The sequence below is a fragment of the Lonchura striata genome, chromosome 4 (assembly GCF_046129695.1).
Source record: "Lonchura striata isolate bLonStr1 chromosome 4, bLonStr1.mat, whole genome shotgun sequence".
Classification (NCBI taxonomy): domain Eukaryota; kingdom Metazoa; phylum Chordata; class Aves; order Passeriformes; family Estrildidae; genus Lonchura; species Lonchura striata.
In genome coordinates, this window is record NC_134606.1 from 52,448,127 (window position 1) to 52,469,964 (window position 21,838).

Sequence of the window (21,838 nt, forward strand, 5' to 3'; positions counted from 1 at the left end):
TACACACCTCACCGCATGTGGCCATCATTCTTTTAAGTACCTGAAAAACCATAAGCACAATACCTAATCCTTCACTGCAAACAGCTCCATAAAAACTGACAACAGTTGGTTTGTAAGTATAGCCATCAAATTAACAAAATACTTTTTTCTTCCCAGGAAATTTGCCATTTAAGGGGATGGAAGCAGACAAGCATAACTGTGCACCAGCACCTGTGTGGAGCAATTACATGTTTGTATAAGTGACTCATTACTTGTCACACTTAAGTGCACATTGCGCATATGGAGTGACCCATTGATATTCGAGTTTTGTGTGCTAACATCAAGCACCTTTTTCAACTAGAGTAGAATTCAAGCCAGTGAATGAAAGAAAGAACATGTAGGCGAGATGCTGCTCCCTATTGCCACAAAAAATTCAAATTACTTAACTGAAGTTATAAAGTTGTGCTGGCACTGCGTTATAACCCTAGTGTACCCAGAAAGATATCCAGCACAAATAAGGACTAAAACAGATCAGAGAATCAAAACCTAATAAATGTGTATCATAACAGAAGTGCAATTTTCACCTGACTAAAAATAGAAGTAATACCCTCAATGGGAAGAAATGCAGAACTGTGTAGAGCTTCAACTACTCAGACTCTAACAATTCTACAGTGCCAGACAACTGGGACCACAAACTTCAGACAAATGTAAAGCTGCCCAGAGATCTAAAGCATGACATTTCAGTCAAAGCACATGAGAAAGAAAGGGATTTCTGAAGATAAGGAAAGGAAAATAAAATGAAGAAGCAACAGGAAAAAAAAAACAAGGAAAAATTCTGTAAGAGATTGCTGGTGTATGTAAAGATAAAGACTGCCTGGAAAACGGTGGCTGATTGTCGCCGTGCGAGACCGGCTCCGGGCGGACGCTGGTGGGAAGCACGGCGGGAGGAGGGAAGAGGCGGCGCCGCTTTTCCCCTTCGGCTCTGCGAGGCTCAGTTCTAGCACGGGAACAGACGAGAGGGCGACACGGGGCTCGGGTGCAAACGCGTGTTTATTGTGGGAGCGCATTCCCGAGGCACCGGGACACTGACCGAGGGTTGGTTATACCCCGTGCCGGGGGGAACCTGAGCTACGGACAATGGGATGGGAGGCAGGGGACAGGGGCAGGGAAACCGCGGGGACAGTGATGGGAAAGGCGGGGGGGCAGGGACAGACCGCGTGGCGAGGGGGAAGGACAGGGGAACAAAGGGTCGGGACAAGGGACCGAGATGGGAGGGGGAATGGGGGTGTGGGGGAAGAAGAGAAAATTACAAATCCCGCAGCTGATACTAGCAAAGAATCTCCCCTTGATTTGATTTCATAGAATAGTTTGGGTTGGAAGAGAAATTTAAAAGGCAACTAGTCCAAAATCTTCTGTTAGATCAGGCTGCTCAGAGTCCTGTCCAACTTGACCTTGACTGCTTGTCCCATGCTTCCAGGAATGGGACATACATCTGCTCTCTAAATAACCTCCTCCAGTGTTTTACCACCCTCATTGCAAAAAACTTTTCTTATATCCAACCTAAATCAACTCTATTTAAAACCATTACTGCTTGCTCCATTACAGCAGGCCCTACTAAAAAGTTTGTCCCCATCTGTCTTATAGACCTGCTCCAAGGACTGGAAGACTGCTGGGAGGTCTTCCCAAAGTCTTCTCTTCTTCACTCTGAACACACCCAATTCTTTCAGCCTTTCCTCACAGGAGAGGATTTAACCAAAGATTTCCTTAATGATCAGAGGCAACTTCATTAATGCATGGAGAATTTGGACTTATTCTACATCTGTTATTCTTAACTGGGATATTTCATCAACAATTTCTCCTCACCAAAACAGTTCTCATAAAATGTAACAAAACTTTTTATTGTGTGGGTTTTCTTTTAAATGTACATCAAAAACAATCACACAGTCTTTCCTTGTTAGGTTGCACTGATGCTGAGGCCAGTCATTCTTGCTATAGTACTAGAATTAAGAAATTTGAGGAGATAGGAAAAGTCATGCGCTCCAGAATAAAATCTTTTTAGCTACATAAAAAATACTATACTTAAAGGTATCCTTTGTAATAAAAGAGCATCATTAAGTCTTTTTCAGGCGCCCCAGAATTTGCCTTCTCTCAGAACTATAACAGAGTGAAACAGTGAAAGCTTCAATGTGTATAGCCAGGACATTTGGTACAAGGAGAAATTTTCCAGGTATTTTCCAGCTTATATTCAACTGCATTTCCTGTGTGTAAGAACTGAATTTCCATTACCTACTAAAGAGCTTCTTCTTTCAGCCCAATATTGAAAGAGTTCTGACAGATGACATGACAATGAAGTTTAGGATTCAATGTGTAACATAAAAAAAATATACCAGAAATGTGAAATTATTTTGTTTCTGGATAGCTTTTACTCAAAAAATAGCTCATTGGTACCTCAGGAAACTCAGCTGGTAGAAGGCACCACATGAGCTTATTTGCCAAGCCCACTTTAATAACTGCAGTCTGAGGATTGCTATCAAAACTGATGCAAGCTTAAGACACAACAATCCCATATGCATGACCAGGCATCCTTTTAACATCCCCAGCCCCCATAAAGTGAAAGATAGCTTTAGTGGAAAAGCCAACCATACTATAAGCACTGTTAGTAGCAAGATGACAACAGCTGACCCTAAAATGGAAAAAGCAGCTTTGGACAAAGATGATCAAAGAGAACTGTGGTGGTGTAGCAGCACTGCATGAATTTCAAAGTCCTTTTGGCCTATCACTTTCAGTGATCCCACAGAGATATTGAGGGGTTTTAAAAGTGGTTGCATTTTTTTTATTCACGCTTCCATATTTCAAATAAAGGTGTTAAGTTTTCCTCAAATAGAGAGAGCTAAAAAAAGAGGAAAAAACCCACAAAAAACACCTACACACAACACCCCCATATATTTACAAACAATATCTCACCAGACACAAAGCATGCATGTGAATGCACACTTGCATCATCCATGTGTGAATTCTTCCTGAGTGAGTTTCAGCTCTAAGAATCTTCCAGAAGAAAAGAACAGGGAAGAATACATGCAAATGTGAGAGTGGGGAGGAATTATATGCTGACTTTTGCAATGAAAAACATTTCATAGGTCTCTTACTTTCAGATCTCATGAGATTTAAACAAAATTCAAAATTCCAGAAGAAAATATAAGATTGCCCCAAAATATTTCCCTATCTTCTGGTTTCACCCTTAGTCAAGGACAACCTTTCTTATTATCTCTAAAACACAGTTCTCAGTATCTTGACCTTTTGCAGGTATCTTGCTTGGTTTGTTCTCTTAAATATTTCACATACTTATTTTTCTCCAAGTAGCCCGAATATTTACTTTACCTTGAGGAAAAGAGGCAGTACAATTGACCAAGACCTTGTCACTTCAAGTAGCAGAAATAACTCTCCATACACCTGCTTTTCCCCTAACACAGTTAAGTCCTGGCTTCCCTGGTCAACCTCTAATCTAATAAATGCAGATATTTCATTTCCAAATAATGCCTTCTATCGGGCTGCATCTTTTAATTTACAAAGACAACAATAGTAATTTCATATTCCTTAAACGTAGTAGCTCACTTTGTGTTTTACAAGGATCTTTTCCTTTGATTTTATACCAGCTCATCTTGCTTTTTAAATCCCCATATCTGCACATCTGCAAACTATTAATGCATTTTTCAAACTTCAAGTTCTGTCCAAACTCCATTAAAATTATCATCTTTTTATTTCAGATCTTGGCAGCTTATCTTTTTATGTTCTACCTGGCTCTTTATTACATTGTTCGCCTTTTCAGCAGGAAAGGATCCCTTGCCACACCGCTTTCTCTGAGAACCCTACTTTTTTCTTTTGCTGTGCAGCTGGGTTTATTTAATCCTAATTTCACATAGTTTCATTATTTTGCTGGTTACATTTATGAGATACTTTTTAAAATAAATAACAATATATAGAAATTACAAAGTCTTTAAAAGTTTATATTTCAATTCTTATATAAAACCAAAACACTACTGCATCCTCCACTGAGGAATGTTGGTCAGTCATCACAGTTTCATTGGCATTCATTTTGGGTCATGAAATAAGGGAAGAGTTGCAGACAGGACAAAAAGAATACAGTTTGCCTGCAAAGGCAAACTGCTGTCCTGCAAGGTTAAAGCAAGATAATTTTAGAATCCATTTCAAGTAATGTATTTATTCAGGTTTTTCTGATCTAAACCAAAACTTGAAACCAAAAACACTCCCAAACCAACCAAACCCCACCACCACAAGAGTGCTGCATTACTTGCAGCTAAAGAAATTCTGCCCACATATAAATGAAGCAGTCAACAGCTTAAAGAGAGTTTTCTATAAGATTAGCCTTTTAAAAATAGCATTATAGTCCACTTATTAATAGAGATGGTTCATAAATACCAGTTCTTTTATACCTATAAATAGAAAGCAAGCCAAAAAAACCACACTTTCTTTCTTTGCCAACAGTGCTTTCAGTTCTATTGAGATGCCATAAACCCCAAAATGGTCTGACGGATATTAGATAATGTCACTGAGCCTTACTCTCTCAAAAGATATACATGCAGTTATCTCCTATAATATTTTTTCAGCACTCACACTTATATCACTTCTAGGCACTTTGGCCCTTTTTCATATGTAGATAATGTGCAACACTTGAACAGTCTTGTACTTGTGCTGCAAGTATAAACATCACTGAGATATCCATAGATGAAAGACTGCACACACACAAGCCAGTGGGTACACAGCTGGAAAAATGCACATGCAAAACTGCTAAAATACTCTAATCATGTATGTACCATCACATGCATTTCTAACTATCTCGGGTACTAGGAAATTAAGTTCAGAGAAGTCTCTTCTGGAGCATCCAGTGGCTGCACCAGCAGTGTAGCAGAGTAAGAAGCACCCCCTCCATGCAGGAAAATGCAGTATTGCACTTCTCCCAGCATTTTTGCCAGAATCAGCAGGCAGACCACAAGGACAAGAACTCTACTCACAACGTTACCCTTAAAGTTACCTTATCCTGTGATGAAGCAAATATCACTGTTCAAAGCAAAGACTCTAGTACTCCAAATTTTCACAGACTTTCACCTACTGTTTTTTCCATGGTTTTTACTGAGTCTTTGAGCAGTAACTTCAAAAGCATCTGTACAGATAATAGCTTGGGGGTTATCAGTTTTTTTCCACATTTGCATAACATGAATTTTCACAAACAAAGTGATAAAATATTTTGTTGCATTTAAGTAGCTGAAAATCAAGTATGTTTTTAAAAAAGCAAATAAAGGAGTTTATTTTCAAAAAGGAAGAAGCAGAGACTTCTACACCTTTGTAGTCTCACATTCAGGACTGTATTTCAACACCCCAGTAATACTTTCTCATGCACACATGGCATTGATGTGATTTTCACAAGAAACAAAATACAAACCTACATTTCCCCTAGTGAGTCTGACAAGCCCGTTGCTGATAAGAGATCCTCCATAATGATTTTGTAAATCACTACAGCAGTGATATGCCAGTTACTTTAACTTTTTCAAACAAATTTATCATACCATAATGCTGATGTCTCAACATAGTCCAGAACAGCGAGAAATAAATAACAATCAAACCTTGTTATTTTTTATTAAAAAAAAAAAACAATCCCTAACATCCAAACTTGAAGACCAGGATTTTTCCACTCTTTCTCCAAGTACATTGACAATAATCTTAACTATCTTCTGCCACCCTGCTCCAACCCATTGTCCAAACACAATTTCAAAGTCTTGAATAAATGAAGGCTAAAGCCAAGAAGAGTAATTTTCATGTTGTGTTCATTCTGAGATATAGGAATGAGACACAGCCCTACTGTTTCCATAATGTGACTCTAATTTTAATATACCTACAGGATGAAGGAAAGAAAGCTAGCCTCTAACGTGAACTTGATCCAGTTAACCAAGGCGTCATAGAGGCTTATGTAATTTGGAAGAACTTCTGATAGTTTAATCCTCCTATTTTAATGAAGCTTTCCCTTTGAGATGTTACTTAAAATCTGATTTGGCATTGGATCAAAAAGTACTCTGTTAATGCAGAGTATATTTCATATGCTGGAGTAGGAATCTCCTTGATACTTTCACATTATATGAAATGGACATAGCTTTATAGCACTTTTGTTTTCCACAGGATGGAAATAAATTCATTTTTCACTTGGTTTTTATTTTTTAAAATGGAGTGAATCATCCCATTTTCACTGGATGCAAAGTACAAGCAAGTAAACAGGTCATGCTATTAAAAACTCACTAAAAAGTATCTTGAATCATATATAACCACACATTTTAGGCTGTTAAAAAATAGCACCCTGTATATATATATTTTTCTTCTAAGAGAAGCAGAATTCTTCAAGAATTGTGATAGTATATGTGTGAATGAACAGGTTTCTGCCTACTAGAAGTTGGATGCTGCTGCCATATTTTCAGTTTTTCAGGAACAGATAATTCTACTTCTTTTCCATGGTGCTTCATTTCTTTAAGCTTAGGCTGAGTGCTATGTGTTTTTTATTTTTCTAAAATATGGAGCTTAAAGGAAGCCAAGGTTTTCATTCACATATCAATGTACATTTAAGAAAAACATGAACTGAGAGATTCGATGAGTTTTAAAAGGACATCAAAATCAAAAATGAGCTATTCAAACCACACATCTGGCAAGATTATGCATTGGTTTCACAGTCATGTATGCATCCAGAAAAGTCTTTGGTGCCATCATAAAATAACCTGCAAGAGGGTAGGCCAATAGTCATAGTGACTCTCTCATCCCTATTTATTATAGGATGAATTCCTATTCCTAACCATTGGTGGAAAGACTGATGTAACAATCTGGCAAAAACTTTGATAGAAAACTACTTTTCATAGAATATCCCAACATTTCAATGCTTTGTTTTAAGTCTGAGTAAAAGGTTTCCTATTAAAACCTATTTTGAAAATATTTGAGGGCTTTTGTCTATTGAAATATGAATTCTATATTTCACTAAGGAAAACTGCTGTCCATTCATCAATTACAATTGATTTCATTCTAAAATTTTTACTGGAAGAGTTTTTTTTTTAATTTTACTCTGGATATTCTATATGTACTGGCATTACGACATGAAACGTTTTATCCAAGGAAATTATCTTTTCATCTTTTTCTCTAAATACAGCGTCAAAACTCATTGGATTTCTTTTTTTCCTACTAAAAACTGACAAAACTAGATTCACAGTTCTATATTTGAATAAACTCTGAGAAGAAAGTAATCTTTTTAAAAGTGTGATTCAGTTCTAGTGTCAGAGGCCTGCTATGAAAATAACATGGAAATTTTCTCTCTGCTGTTGCCACACACACAGAGTGCCAAAAGACTAGAATAGCAGTGTCACCCTGTAGACTTCCAAGGGCCTTCTCTGGAGAGAAAAAGCAGTCTAGGAGGTGAAGAGAGCACAGGTTCAGATCAAGACTAACTGGAGGGAAAAAGGAGGAATACGTAAAAAATAAGGACAATAAACACACTCCTGAAAACTCTGACTTGTAAGTATCTAAAGTTTTCTTAAATTACTTGGAAAATATATTGAATGATGATTCTTCAAATAGGAACAGCAGAAGTTTTCTGACTCTTCCAATAGGAACAGCTGTTTTCCTTAAAATATGATGCATTTATGTTAATTAAGTAAGCATTTAAAAAATATTTTACTACAAAGTACCCATTTGTATACAGCTTTTGTTTTCTGGCAGAGGGAAAGAAATATTCTAATGGATTTGCAAGATGGAATTTCCAAGTGAAAAAAGGACATGCATTTAAGCTATGATCATAACTTTATGTCTCAACAATACAATTTCTTCTCCCACTACTGGAAGAGAGTATCTTTGACTCCATACAGAATGTGCTAATTTGTAACTACCAACCACAAAATAACAAGATGGCAGAAAACAAGCAGCAGAAAAGACAAGTAAATTGGACCACATATTAAACCTCAGTTTTAGCCTACACATAGAATAGATGGAAAGAGCCCTCTATTGCTCCCTTCTGCTTCATCAGCTTCCTTTATAGGTTTGTTTTAAACTTTTTTACAGTTGTAAGAGCTCAGACATCTCAAGAGCAAAAGAAGGCAAGATTCTCTGGAGGTTTTCAAGGAGAGTTTTGGGATGAGTAATCACCAGAAAAAGTTCCAATGTCCCACCCCAAAGGTGATCCACTAAAGCAAGAAACTGGGTTAGAAGTGTTGGCTAAACAGCAGCAAAACTTGCTGATATATTCAAAACATTAACAAGGTCTCTATTCAGTGCCATTTAGCTGGAAGGGGAGAAAAAAAAAAAAGATTTTGACTAGGATAGCTAGATATAACGGAAAAGATTTTCTAAAATTTAATTAATCAGAAGCATTCAATGTAAAAGAAGAAATACTTATACTCACTCAATTGTAATTTGAAAGTCAACTCACCTTTATTAAACCATCCACAAAAAGCTTTAAAAATTTTTAATTTGCTGTATTCCATCCCTCTTCTTAAAAAAATAATCTGAAAGTTATGACAAGCTATTCTTCCTAGACTCATTTAACATATCAATAAAAGGGTAGTTTCATATATACATCAGTAATACTGAGGTGTACCTTAGGAAATAAGTGCTGAACTGACAGACTAAATAGTGAACCCTTCTTGAATTTTCTACAGGCAGAACAGGGAAAACCATTAACAATCAAGTCACAGAACATTGTCTATTCCTGATGAGGAGGAATAGACAAAGGCAGAAAAAGGCCTTCCCCCACTCAAAAAAGAAAAAAAAATCCAAATAATGAACACTGACAAATTTCCTCCATGGGGTTAACAACAGCATCTCAATCTGTTTCCTAAGCTCCAGGAACAGATGGTTGAAGAGACTCTAAGAATGACTTCAGGGTTACTCACTGCTAAGGGATTCTCTACTTCAGCAAATACCTTTTAGGAAAAATATCCATCACTGATGCTATTGTATCAATAAAGTTTACCTTAAAACCACAACAGAGAGTAGAAAGTCACTCCTCTGATTCACTAAACTGTAAATGATCCTACGTTACTTCCATGACAGAACTACCAAGATGGCTTACATGTTAAATAGAAATCTGCAAAGTGACAATGAGAATGAATAAATATCAGTTTTGCTAGTGACACTTTGCACCACACACCATTGTTACTACAGTCCCTTGAATGGTATTTGCTTTTAACATACACTATGTACTGCATGTACTTGTGGATTTTATATACACGTCTATTAAGTCACTTCTTCAAAATATGAACATTGTGCTGATACCTAAAGCAAACATGGAAAGCTTTCCACATGAATAAGCTGTAGGATGCTTTATTTGAAAAGTAAAGGGTTTGTAAGATACCAAAATAACATATAATTTTACCCTCTACATGCAGATAAAAGGAATTTTTTCCTCTTGGCATTGTTTGTAGAACTTCTCTGAAATACTGACCATACAAGACATACCTAAAGCAGCACTTAGGAAAGCACAAGTCAGACTTCAGACTTGTTCTTTGGTAAGGTTATACTACAATCCCAACTGTGCAATCACTAAATAGTATTAGTGAACTAAATTGAAATCTTAGTCTCACCTGTGGAAAATACCTCACGTAAACAAGTTTGTCAGATGTTAAACTTGAACTCTGTGACTGCTGTAGGAATTGCACAAAGATCCAGTGTCACATGATGTTTGGCCCTTTCTTCTGAGAGGCCATTTTAAAAAGCTACAAGAATCGTTCTCTCAGTAATTTATCAGCCGACTTTAAAATCCACAGAGTTTTCAGTCAGTGAGAAATTTGAAATCATTCAAGATAAAGCTATAGAAAGTCAATGTATTCACAGGGAAAAACCAAAATTAAATGCCTACTAATTATATTATGAATTATAACTAAAATATATATTTTCCAAAATTCAAGACTTACAAAGACAATGATGGATTCTAGATCCAAGCAACCTCCAGCAATCTCTCGATTATTCTTTCCATTACAACTAATATTGTAGTACTTAGTATAAGATTTCAAAGTTTCTAACAGCTCCTAGGCTCTCCAAAATTTTTCTTGTTTCATTTGGAAACAGTGACCAAAGAAATTCATGGCAACATACTTCCAAATAAGTATTAAATTAAGGGCTCGTATGTATTGAAGACAATTTCTAAATTGTCAGTTTCACTTATGTGAATTTGTATTATTTCACTTCTTTCAGATTTTTCATTTCTCCTACATTACAAAGTTGTCTCTACAAATATAATCTGAATTTCTTTTTTTTTGAAGTTGTTATTATTATACTCCACATACTTACCAGTTGCCTGTCTGTATTAATATCACAGTAAATACCTCACAACTTCAACACATGGGATGAAGAGATTTAAAACACCTCTGCATCACTGATGCAATGTTGAGTTTAGCCTTTGATGAGTTATAAGGCTTCATTTAACTACATTTAAGATTTTAATGAAACCATGTTGACTTTGGGCTATCTATATCTGTCACTGAATCATCATTCCCTGCAAAATATAAGAATTTCTATGCATTAATGTTTGCCCACTTATGTTCAGACTCCTGCTACATCTAAGTTTCAAACAGAATCCACAAGTTGCCTTTTTCTAATCTACATCAGTAAATTCTTCAGCATCAAATGATAACTCCAAAGAAAAAAAAAAAGTATGAACCAAAATATCTCATTTGAAAATTACTTTTCCTCCACAAGAAATATTTAGCATGATCACAAAAAATGGTCCTGTTGCCTTCAGGCCCTGCAATAGAAAAGGTACCATGCTCCATACAGCACAGGAGGACCAGTCATATCTCTTGTTCACCCTTCTCAAATACTGTGTGCAGCATAATGCCCTCAAAAGGGCCCAGAGGGGAAAGAACTCAGTAAATTAGATAAGCAGTATGAATAACAGATCAGTCAAATATTCTAGACTATGAATATGGAGTGCTGCACCTCACACCCAGAGGCACCTCCAAGCAGGAGCTCTACACAACCCCAAGAGTTCTGCTGTACACCCTGACAGTCACTCCACAGCAGCCAAACCTGCTCCAGAGTAGCAGATTTGCAAGTCAGTGATCCCTTTCATGTTAAACCAGCAGCCATCAGCCTTAAAAGCCTTCATGCACTGACAGAGACAGGGTAATTCCTACGTTAAGGTCTTAATAAAGTCCTCAGAGATTTAACTGAACACCCTATTCCTATACACAATCCTGTTGACTTGCTACTACACTAGGAAGCAGTACTTCTAATTTAGCATACATAGTTTCTGTACAGGTAAAATTTGAGGCTCAAACAAGAAAGTGTTGGGAAATACAGAAAGAATAAATGGCAAAACCCATCTTATCTAATAAAAATATAGGGCTTTAATATACAACCATTTTTCCTTTGCTCTAGATCTGGGAAGCTTCAGTAAACGATTGGGAAAATCTTTTCCCATTGAAACATTAACAGCTGTACAATGATAATAATTTTATCAAGCAAAGGATCCAATTTTATTGGACATAGCAGTTGGAAAATAGCTCCACTAAACAACAACAGCCCATATCCTCAAAAAAAGTCCATAAGCAAGCCTAGGAAATCACAGAGAAAAGAAAAAAAAAACCCACCAAACTGCATTTTGTTGACACTGACCATCACTTTCACAGAAAAAAACCCAAAAACTATAAGGTTTCCAAGTGCCCCTGAGGAAACTTATTTCACAGTTACCATGATTTGCCATCTGTAGCTTCCTTCTTTAATGAAATCTTTAGAATAGACTTCATTTTAGATGGGTAGGAACTGTTAACTCTTCATTTTGGAGGTTTTGACAACTTGTGCAAGCTCTTTTAAGTTAGAATTTCTTGCATATTAAAATGTAGGTTTATCCTTTCCCACATGAATCATTACACACTCTGTTAGCCTGTTAGTCAGCAAGAACATACTGGTAGCACTTTGAAAGCTGACTATTACTGTCTAATGATACATTCCAACAATCTGCTAAAACCAAACATGCAAAACTTCACATCTCCATGTGCTATAATAATATAGGCATGACTGATACCTCACAGGTTTTATTGTTCACATTATTAGACGAGATAAATTCAAACGAACACGGAAAAGATTCTCCTAAAATTATTAAAGGTTTCTTTTTTGTTTTTGCCATCAGGTTTAAAAATCATCACTTAATGATTTAGTGAATTATTCAAAAACCACCCCCAATTGTTTTTTTTGTCATATATATTAGTTATCAAATAGTCTTTAAATTATTTCAATAACTTTCACCTGAAATCATTTTTAGGCCTTATTTACTTTCTAAATAAACATCTGCATAAACAAGATGCTGAGTCAAGATCTACATTCACTGCTTTATTTTCACCTCAACCTTTCATTCTCCATCTGTCTCATTCATCACTTTCATTCTGTCATGACCTATAGAAGGAGGTCTTGGAAGAACAATCTGAAGATAATACAGCAAACCAAAATGCATAATAATGTACCCAAGAAAAATACAAACCGGTGATATTGAAAATGCTGTGTTGCATTATGTTTGTCATTAAATTGTCCAAGTCATGGTCACTTCCCTTTATTTTCACAATTATGATCATCAGCATATTTCTAACAACCTTCATTTTGTACTTGTGTCTAATTTACCTACATATCTTCTTATCCTCAGACTTAACAGTCTGTTAAATCCACTTAACAGTCTGTTAGCTCCACAAAATCATAAAATTACATGTAAGGAGAAAAACTGCTTCCTACACAAAAGCATTGATTTACTATATTGTCACCATGCCTCCAAGACATCAATTAAAGGAATAAAAGAGACAAACAGCTAAAACATTGAAAAGAAGAACTGATGGGTTGAAAATAAGGTATTCAATCTCACCAATATCTTTTTCTCCTCCCTGTATATATTTCAGGTCTTACCTCTTCTGCAGCTGCGATTGTGCTTTATGAAGGCTTAAACTAAAATCTGCACAGCTGTGTATTTATGGCCCAAGTTAAAGCTATAGACTGGCTCTTTAGGAGGGAGAGTGGTTTGTCAGACTAGCATAATGGGGGTTGACAATAGCACCATAAAAATGCAGTAAAATGGGAAATGGAAAAATTAATCAAGCTGCACAATCTCAGTGGATGAGATGCCCAGATATAGCCATACAACTAATAAAAATTAAATGGAAATACACAAAGAAGAGCAGGTGTTTTAGGAAACAAAACTAATCCTAGAAAGCAGTAGCCCTGTATTAGAAACACACCAATTTTTTTCCTATAATGAAGCTGCAGATTTATGCAAACAGACAATATCCTGCAACCACTTAATATTGACCATTACAGGAATATAATCCAGTAGTAAGTCAAATACAAAACCATAAAGTAGCCAAAAAGTAAATAGTTGCATGGCAATTTTTAACCACTTGCATTTAATCATACTCTTCTCTTGATTTATGATCAAGACAGTGCCATGTTCTGTTTTCTGTACTACATGAATGGAAATGTAATTTATCAAAACACAAAATATACCACCCACAGAATACAATCTTGTAAAATATAATGTCAGAAGCAACCTTTTATCTGTGTCCTTTTTTTGGCTAGAACTACTTATAGTTTTACAGTTACCTTTCATATCAGTATGTTCACTTACAGAACTAAGTAAACCTGAACTTCCAGCAAGATGTCAGCATATGCTTGAATTTCAATCAGTGTCATGTGAATAAGAACATATGTGTTTTTTTCCCCTCTTGCCAGCTACAATGAGAGTACACTACAGAACGGAAGGCATCATAGTATGTGAAGCTTTATCAAAATTTCCATTAAGAATATTTAATCTGATTTCCCAATTCCCTAAAATTTTCAACTTCAGCAGTTACTGTCACAATCACATATGTATTAAGATCCTGTAGTGAAAGGATGAAGGTCAGATGACTCAACTCCATAGCAAATTCTGGCTAAATGCCAAAGTTGGTCTCAGAAATAATACTAACCCAGTCAGGGATGAAGGAAAGCTTATTGCAGGAAAGGAGATTCCTTACCCTTTTTTTAATAGACACTGAATATACTATCCCTGGGATTCAATAACTAAAACACATGCAAACTCTTAAAGTATCATTTAAAGACAAAAAGCAGTAGCCTTTGAGCAAATAGTGTCTTCTTACTCCTCACAGAGCCTAACACTGCCTCTACAGGGGTAAGAGCAGGAACAGTCACTCCCTGATACCTTGTTACATGAAGTGTTTGAGTAACCCAGAGCAAAATTCAACTCGACTTAAAAAGGAACTTACTGTGATTGAGTAAAAAATACTCTAACCTCACATTAAATTTAGTCAAAGTTAGCTTTTTTGAAATGATTTATGCAGATCTTGGTTGAGAGGAAAAGTGCAGAAGAAATTGCTCAGGTTCATTAATCTTTCCAAGATCTAATTCTGAGAATAACTGCATTCTGCAGATCTGCCCCAAACTTTACTGATGCTTGAAAGCTCTAATAGTCTACTGCACTTCCTGTAAAATACTCAGCTTATATACACAGCCTCTTCTTAGTCTGCCACTCAGATATTTTGTAAGCATAATTTAGAAACGTGTGGAAATTACATGTAGTATTGAAAGAGAGATTATGCAATAAAATAGCATTTAAAAAATAATTCAGAACAGAACATAATAAGGAAAACCAGGCAGCAACTGCTACCAGTAGCCCATTGAGGCTTTTTTTGTTTGGTAAGCCAGACCTTCTCTAAGGACCCAATCATGCTAATTATCAAGTACATGCTGCAGGGCTGAGTACCCCCAATTCCTGCCTGGATCTATGCCTCTTAACCACAATCCTCTCTCTGCCCAATTCACAAATATGGGGCTGTGCAAAGCTGATGTACAAGAGGAGCACATTAAATGTGTAAGAATTCAAGGAGAAAGACTTGGGAGCCCTGATGGATGAGAAGATGAACATGAGCCAGCACTGTGCCCTCAAAGCAAAGGGTTCTAAGCTGCATTATGCACAACACTGTTGAAAGGTGAAGGGAGTTAAGAGCTTTCCCCTCTGCTCAAAAAAAGGACCAAAAGCAAAGTGCATAAACTGAAATATGAAACCCCTCATGTAAACATAAGAAAACATATTCAGTGTGGGGGTGGTTGAAATCTCTGGGAACAGGCTGCCCAGAGAAGTAGTGAAGTCTCCTCAGGGATGCTCAAGACACAAGAGGACATGAACCTGAGCAATTGGCTCCAGCTGGTCCTGCTCTGTGCAGAAGGTTGGACTAGGTGACCTCCATAGACACCTTCAAAACCCAATTATGACTCTGTGTGTGATATTTTGAAATAAATGAAAAAAACGTAGGGATTTGAGGTGCTGTTCTTTACAGCCCTGCATTTCCAGGTATGTGGACTAGACCTTATAAAAGTATTTTCACAAAATCAAAGTCTACAGGATTAATACTCTACAAACCTGTCTTGATTCTTTTTGCATGCTCTTCATTTTCTTAGGATGCCTTGTAAAATCCTCCCTATATCTCCACACATAAAAGTACTAAATACCACTTTAAGGTCCTGATGTTAGCAGAATTAAGATGCTACCCCTTTCTCACCTCAGTAGGGAAATATATTATGCTCATCAATAACTCCTATTTCTATCTAAAGAGAAACAGTGAGTGCTAACAGAAGACTGCATTAGCTGGTTTTACCTTGGACACAAAGTACTTTGTTGGACTTTAAAAGGCAAATTTGGCTTTGAGTCATTTGGCTGCTCTTGGGCTTTTTTACTGTCAACAGTGACACTGCTCAGCCATTTTGTCTCAGAAAACAGCTGATTCTTCTACAAGCCAGAAACTACTTCAAAGCATAAGGTTAATTAAATACAGCATGTATACAAGGGTATACACAATAATTTAAATGTTCTATAAGAGGGGCAATACCTGGAATACAGGGGCTGGAGAATCATGCAACATAGAAAAGAGTGTATCAAGCACTGGTATTTTTAGCTTGATCCTCTCAGAACTGAAATTCCCACTGGAATGGAACAGAGATACCAGAGATACAGCATTTCTTCCTTCCCAAGTCCCCACATAATGAAAGTGACTATACTTGGTTTATTGTTGTAATGCATATTGCTACTTGTTTCTCTTTTCAACACAAAAAGGACTACTTGATTACAAAAAAAAAAAAAAGCAGTAAAACTGCAGAGTCAGAGGAGGAGGAACAGGGGACAAAAAGTGCTGAGAAATTACACACATTTTCCAATCTGTCAAAAATAGTGCATTTAATTTATAGATGCCAATATGTACAAAAATATCTAACTAGGAAGAGCATAAACACAAGCTCGTTATGTATAATAAACTGAAATTGCCCACTGTGTAAATAGGGAAAAACTACTGAATCAATATAATGTTGGGACAGTGAGAAACACAGCCTCCTCACTAACTCAACACTTTAAAGCTCTCAGAAAAAGACTACCCAGTAAACCAAAGTCAATTTAGAGATACTGGCTTACAAGTAGGTGATGGCAATTGAGAGCTTTTTCTAAGGCTCCTGAATTAACTCCTGACCTCAAAATTGCTTCAAGCCATAATCTTTTACAAGTCCCTTTGAAAACTCTTCCCCTCCTCAGTGAGCTAAAAAAAAAAAAAAAACAACCTATAAAATTATAAAAAACCCACATCATTTTTCATCATACAGGAATAATCAGAAATCAGGATACAATAAAGAAAACCAAGCACTACAGCCATTACAGATAAGATTTTCCTTTTCAAAAAGAGTTGCACTCATTTTCTGAGTGACTCTCTTCCACCTTCAGAGAGTCCACATAGTAGCAGTGAGCAGTTCTGCAAGCATTGATGCCTGCAAGATAATATGGCCACTTATGTGGAACACTTAGCCCCTGCTGTCTAAAAAACATCCACTCAGTTCAGTTTTCCTCACTTACTCTCCCTCTGGTTCTTTTGAATGGCAGCAAACATGCAGATGGATCCTCCTTTCAAAACATCCTCCTCCTGTCCCACAGAGGAATTCTAGGCTCAATAGCTCAGTTCTGGAGCTGAGGAATGCTTGGATCAAGTTCTGCATGAACTGATCTGTTATAACCTTTGCCACCACTAAAAGTGACTAAACAGGACTCACTGGCCATGATCTGCAAGCTACATTAGCAGCATGAAGTCTAACAGTAGACAGAAGCCATCACAAGTACATTGTTCCATGTTTGTTATGTCTCTAATAAAGGCAGGAGGAACAGAAGACAAAGAATGGTTAAACACAGAATCATTAAGATTTCCAAGGGTGCAAGGAAACCTGGCCACATGTTTCTGTGAAAAAAGAGACGGTCAAACTAGCTATTAAAAAGCACCTCCAACATTCTTTGAAATGGAACAAAAAATAATTGTGCTAATGATTACTGAGGTTAAGTGGAAATTTGGGTAATTTTGTACTTTGTAGAACCTGATTTGAAATGGCACTCACCATGAAAAAGCACAAGGCTCTACAAAAAGCCAAGACTTTATTGCTAGTGACTATTTATTACATTCTCCAAATGTTACTTAATAGTGTCCCACAGTGCCAACAAGAAGATGTTAATTTTACCGTGGCTTTTCTATATCTCATTATAGCCTTGACTTGCACAAAGGTGTGTTCTTTCATCTCAGCCAAAGCCATTATTTATTTTTCTGTGTTACCTTATTCCTCAACTTTCATGCCAATTTAATAAAAATCTAATCTGGAATCACGGCTCTGGTAAGTTATATAACCAGAAGATTCCATAGCTCTACTATTTGTTCATTAGAGGTAGCAGAAGAAATAACATGCCCTGACAGCTTGCTGGGAAGAAAGAAAAAAATAAAACTGAGGAATACAAACAGAATCTTTGTTAAAGGTAGATAAAGGAATCTGTGACAAGGTACAAGCCTCTTAATTTGCAAGTGAATGTCTTAACAATTAAGGCATTTTTCTCTTTCCTCCAAGTGATAATACTTAATACACTTAATACTGTAAAAAAATATAAATACTTTTGCAGTTAATGCATAATACCATATGAAATTTAAAGAAAATATATGTGTGGTATGTCTCAGCACCGTCATACAATAGCATTGTAATCCCGTATCAAGCAGACAAAGAATTGCATAGCAACTTAAAACTTCTAGTCCACCTTATTACGTTGTTTTCCTTTTGTGAAAGTGGATTGCAAGAAACACTGTACCACAAAGTACAAATTAAACAATGCAATCTAGATAAATACAGCATGAGGAACCACACAAGGACAGCTCAAGTCCTGCATGCACTGACTTTTTTCACCAGTATCACTAGGCCTAGAGCACCTGGTTAGGAGCTCTGTGGAGAGTCAAAGAAGGACCCTTGTGGATGTTTGGCTAAAGATGAGCCAGCACAGGACTCTGGACTAAATGAAGGCAGATAGCCTAGTGGGCTATAACAGGAAAAACTGCAGGGAACTCAAGTGAATCCACTGGAAGGCAGCCAGGATGGTCAGAGGGTGTAGAAAACAGGATTTGAGAATATAGGCTCTATTCAGCCTTGAAGAAAAGAAGGCTCCTGGGGGATTAGAGCAGAGCTCCAGTACTACAGGGAGGCTGCTGAGAAAACAGAGCCAGGTTATTCATGGTGGTGCATAGTGGAAGGTTGAGAGACATCCACCCTGCCATAAATAGATGGTTGCAACTGGATTAAGGGTAGTGGGCACAGAAGGTTTCACCCTTGTTGAAGATAACAAAGCTTCAGAATCAGAAAGGTTCTGGAATCTCTGTCCTCAGAGATTTTACAGCTCCAGACAGGAATGGTCTTAACTTAATGCTGTCTCTGCTTTGAGCAGGCTAAATACCTCCTGAGATCTTTTCCAACCTCAGTGATTCTGCAATTCTAAGTCATACACCCAAAGAAACTCTAGATAGAACAGCAAGAAAATCCTTTCTGTGTGATTATTATACCCTTGTACTGCTAATGAAGCTGCCTTTTCAAATGCCTGAACAACTGATTTGAGGACTAATGTATTTGACTATCAAATTAGAAGAAAGTTGCTAATTTCTCTAGCATTATTTAGTTTGGAGAGGCAATTTAGCAAAAAGCATCATTAATGATGTATGAAGAACAGAAACATCTGAATCATTAGCAAATACAAGCAATAGTTTAAATAACCTGCTAACTCTCAGATGCTCCACAGTTTGGTCATTGTCTCAGGAAATAAGCAGTCTAACACACCAATATATCTCCTACTTCAAAGCCCAAGAAAAAAACACATAATCTAAAGAAAAATAAATCAGTTACATAGAGTTATTTCACCCCAAACTGTGCCACTTGTTTCTTATGGGATGCAGTAAGGATCATAGGAATGACAAGACAGGAAGTAAATTTTAAAATGCTCATTTTATCTAAAAGCATTTAGCTGAACATTTAGCTCCAGCTGCTACAGCAGTGATTTTTCTAGAGCTGTTTGCTATACTGCAGAAGTAAATGTTATATTCAAGAATTGCCCAGAGCACATATGTGGATATTCTGCAGGAAGACAGCATAACCCTCATTATTTAAGTGCAAAAGTACTAAGGTTGTTCTCAAACTTTAATTATCACTGACATGAGTTATGCTCAAAATATACAAAAATAATTTGGCATGGGCTGTTTTGCCCATGCTCTAAGGTTAGTTATACATTAATTCCCACAAAGAGAAACAAAGAAAAAATATTCTACATGCAGCAAGTAATTCATCACCCAAACAGTATCATTCACAGAAGTATAACTGAATGCTTTGTCCTGACACTGGCTTGCCTGCAGCAAAGCACAGAACATACCCCTCCACCAATACACAAAGCTACTGCCTTACATGATGTGATAGTCTTACTGACTTCAAATACACACCTTATTCCTACTCTACTGGAAGTCTTATTATTTTTCAAGGAATCATCCAAGGGATCACTACATCCCAAAGGGGAAACAAAGAAACCCACCAAAACAAACACACAAAACTACAATAAAAGAACCTCTAAAGGAACCTAAAACCCAAACCCATCCTTTCAGACACTTGCTGAATACTATCCTCATCAGAAATCAAAAGATGGCATTTACCCGGCATAAACTTTGCATTAAAAGGAGACTGAAATGCAGTAGCTAAAAGATGTCACAATAGTATTGAGTTAGCTTGGTGAAAAGGAATTAAGTAAACTTACATTAACAATAATTCTTTCTTGAATCTCTTCCACAATATGTTACCATTTCCAACACCAAAAATTACTCTCTGGTACCAACTCTTGCTTCAAAGCAGCAAATATAATTCTCATCAATAATCTCCTGAAACAAATAGAAATGCTTTGAATTCCTTAGAAAAGAAATATAACTCTTTTGCTGTCCCAAACACCAATGTTCCTTTCCTCAAAAGAAATAAGAGCTCATTGTCTTACAGATTAAGGCTTTGATTAAAAATCTTTTGGGCTTTTCATGCCCTTACAACTAGCTAGTTGCTTAAACACTGCTGAATTAGATGTAAAAAGAAGTAAACATGAGACCAAAATTCTCACTTTCACTCCAGACCAATGAAGTTGGTTATATGTTTTTTAGGACCACTTTTTTTCTAAGCTGGGGCTCTACCCAGAGTAAATTTTCCCCAAAGGGCAAAGATCTTTTCCAGCGACTGTGAGAGCCATCTTTTTGGTTTTTTAGCACAGTATTTATTTCCTCAATTTCTGCTGGGAAGCAATGAAGCAAACTGATTTCCAGTAAGCTTTACCAAAAGACAATCAAAAGCTCAGCATCATTACCAAAAGCAAAATTACATTGATTAAACAGAAAAATCATTTTAATAAAAACATGATAGATATGTAATTGTGACTTTGTTCTGTACAAAACAGTGAAAAGAAAAAAAGATAAAGATATGTTAAGAAAATAAAAACCAAGAGACTGAAGCAAATATAGGCAAAACTACAATTTAGTTCTGAAAGTGGTATTTGAAAGTCCCAGTTAGAACAGGTTTTTCACTCTCATAAGACAGTACATGTTACACACAAGGTATCATCATGTAAAATCAACCTCACTGCACATTAATTTAGCTTAACTCTATTCTTAATCCAACTGGATCTCTGCTGACAAATTTCTTTATTTTGCAAATTTCACATATAAAACTGCAGATGCATGAAAAGTTTTGAGCAAAGAGTTTTCTGAGGACATGTTGCAGGAAAACAGAATTGAATTTTACATTAATAATTCTTGTAACCAAGATGTCTAAACTGAGACATTACTCTGACTGAACAGCTCTGGGAACAGGTATTGGATACTTGGTTTTTCAAATACCCTGTAGGAAAAAAGTCAGCATTTTACATACAACACATGATTTTAAAGTATCACCTAGTATACCAGGTGTTCATCACCACATAACAAATCAGAAAAGCTAGACCAAAAGGGCACTTTTGGTTTGAACTCCAAAGCACATTACTAGCATTGCCCTACTTGCCTATGCAACTTATAAGGCTAAGTCTGGATAAGACAACTAACTTGGGATTGAAAACAGTACCAAACTGGCTCAGTTAGGTAACTGTGGTTTACATAAAGAATAATGAAGAAGTTGTTCTTGTCTTAAAAAAAATTCTTGGAAAAAACAAAAATTTAGTCAAAGTTTGTGGATTCATTTTGAATGCCTAGACCAAAACACATGAGGTCCCTTTTGAGGTCACTTAAAAAAACACAAAAACCAGATTGACACAAAGAGCCTTGGGTAGGAACTTAATTCAGCTGTAATCTAGGCAGTAATTTTAATTATACTGCTGAGGTAAATTGTACAGTCAGAGGATGGGCACAAATGGCAAATTTGGCATCTAAACAATGTTTCTGGCACAGGCAGAGAAGGCAAAGGAAGTAATAGCAAGAAAAACCAAAAACACTTGGCTTAC

At 36.6% G+C, this 21,838-nt stretch overlaps 1 protein-coding gene across 3 annotated transcripts in view; it reads right to left on the reverse strand.

Moving 5' to 3' along the window:
- GRID2 (glutamate ionotropic receptor delta type subunit 2) overlaps positions 1-21,838 on the reverse strand; it is a 680,704-nt gene that overhangs the window by 596,047 nt on the left and 62,819 nt on the right. Inside the window, exon 1 of one of the 3 annotated variants that reach the window (XM_021550297.3) lies at positions 20,126-20,327. The exons of the other annotated variants lie outside the window; for them this stretch is intronic. The gene's annotated coding sequence lies outside the window, so the exon portion shown is untranslated. Of the gene's footprint in view, positions 1-20,125; positions 20,328-21,838 lie in introns of those variants that run through there. 3 annotated transcript variants of the gene reach the window in all.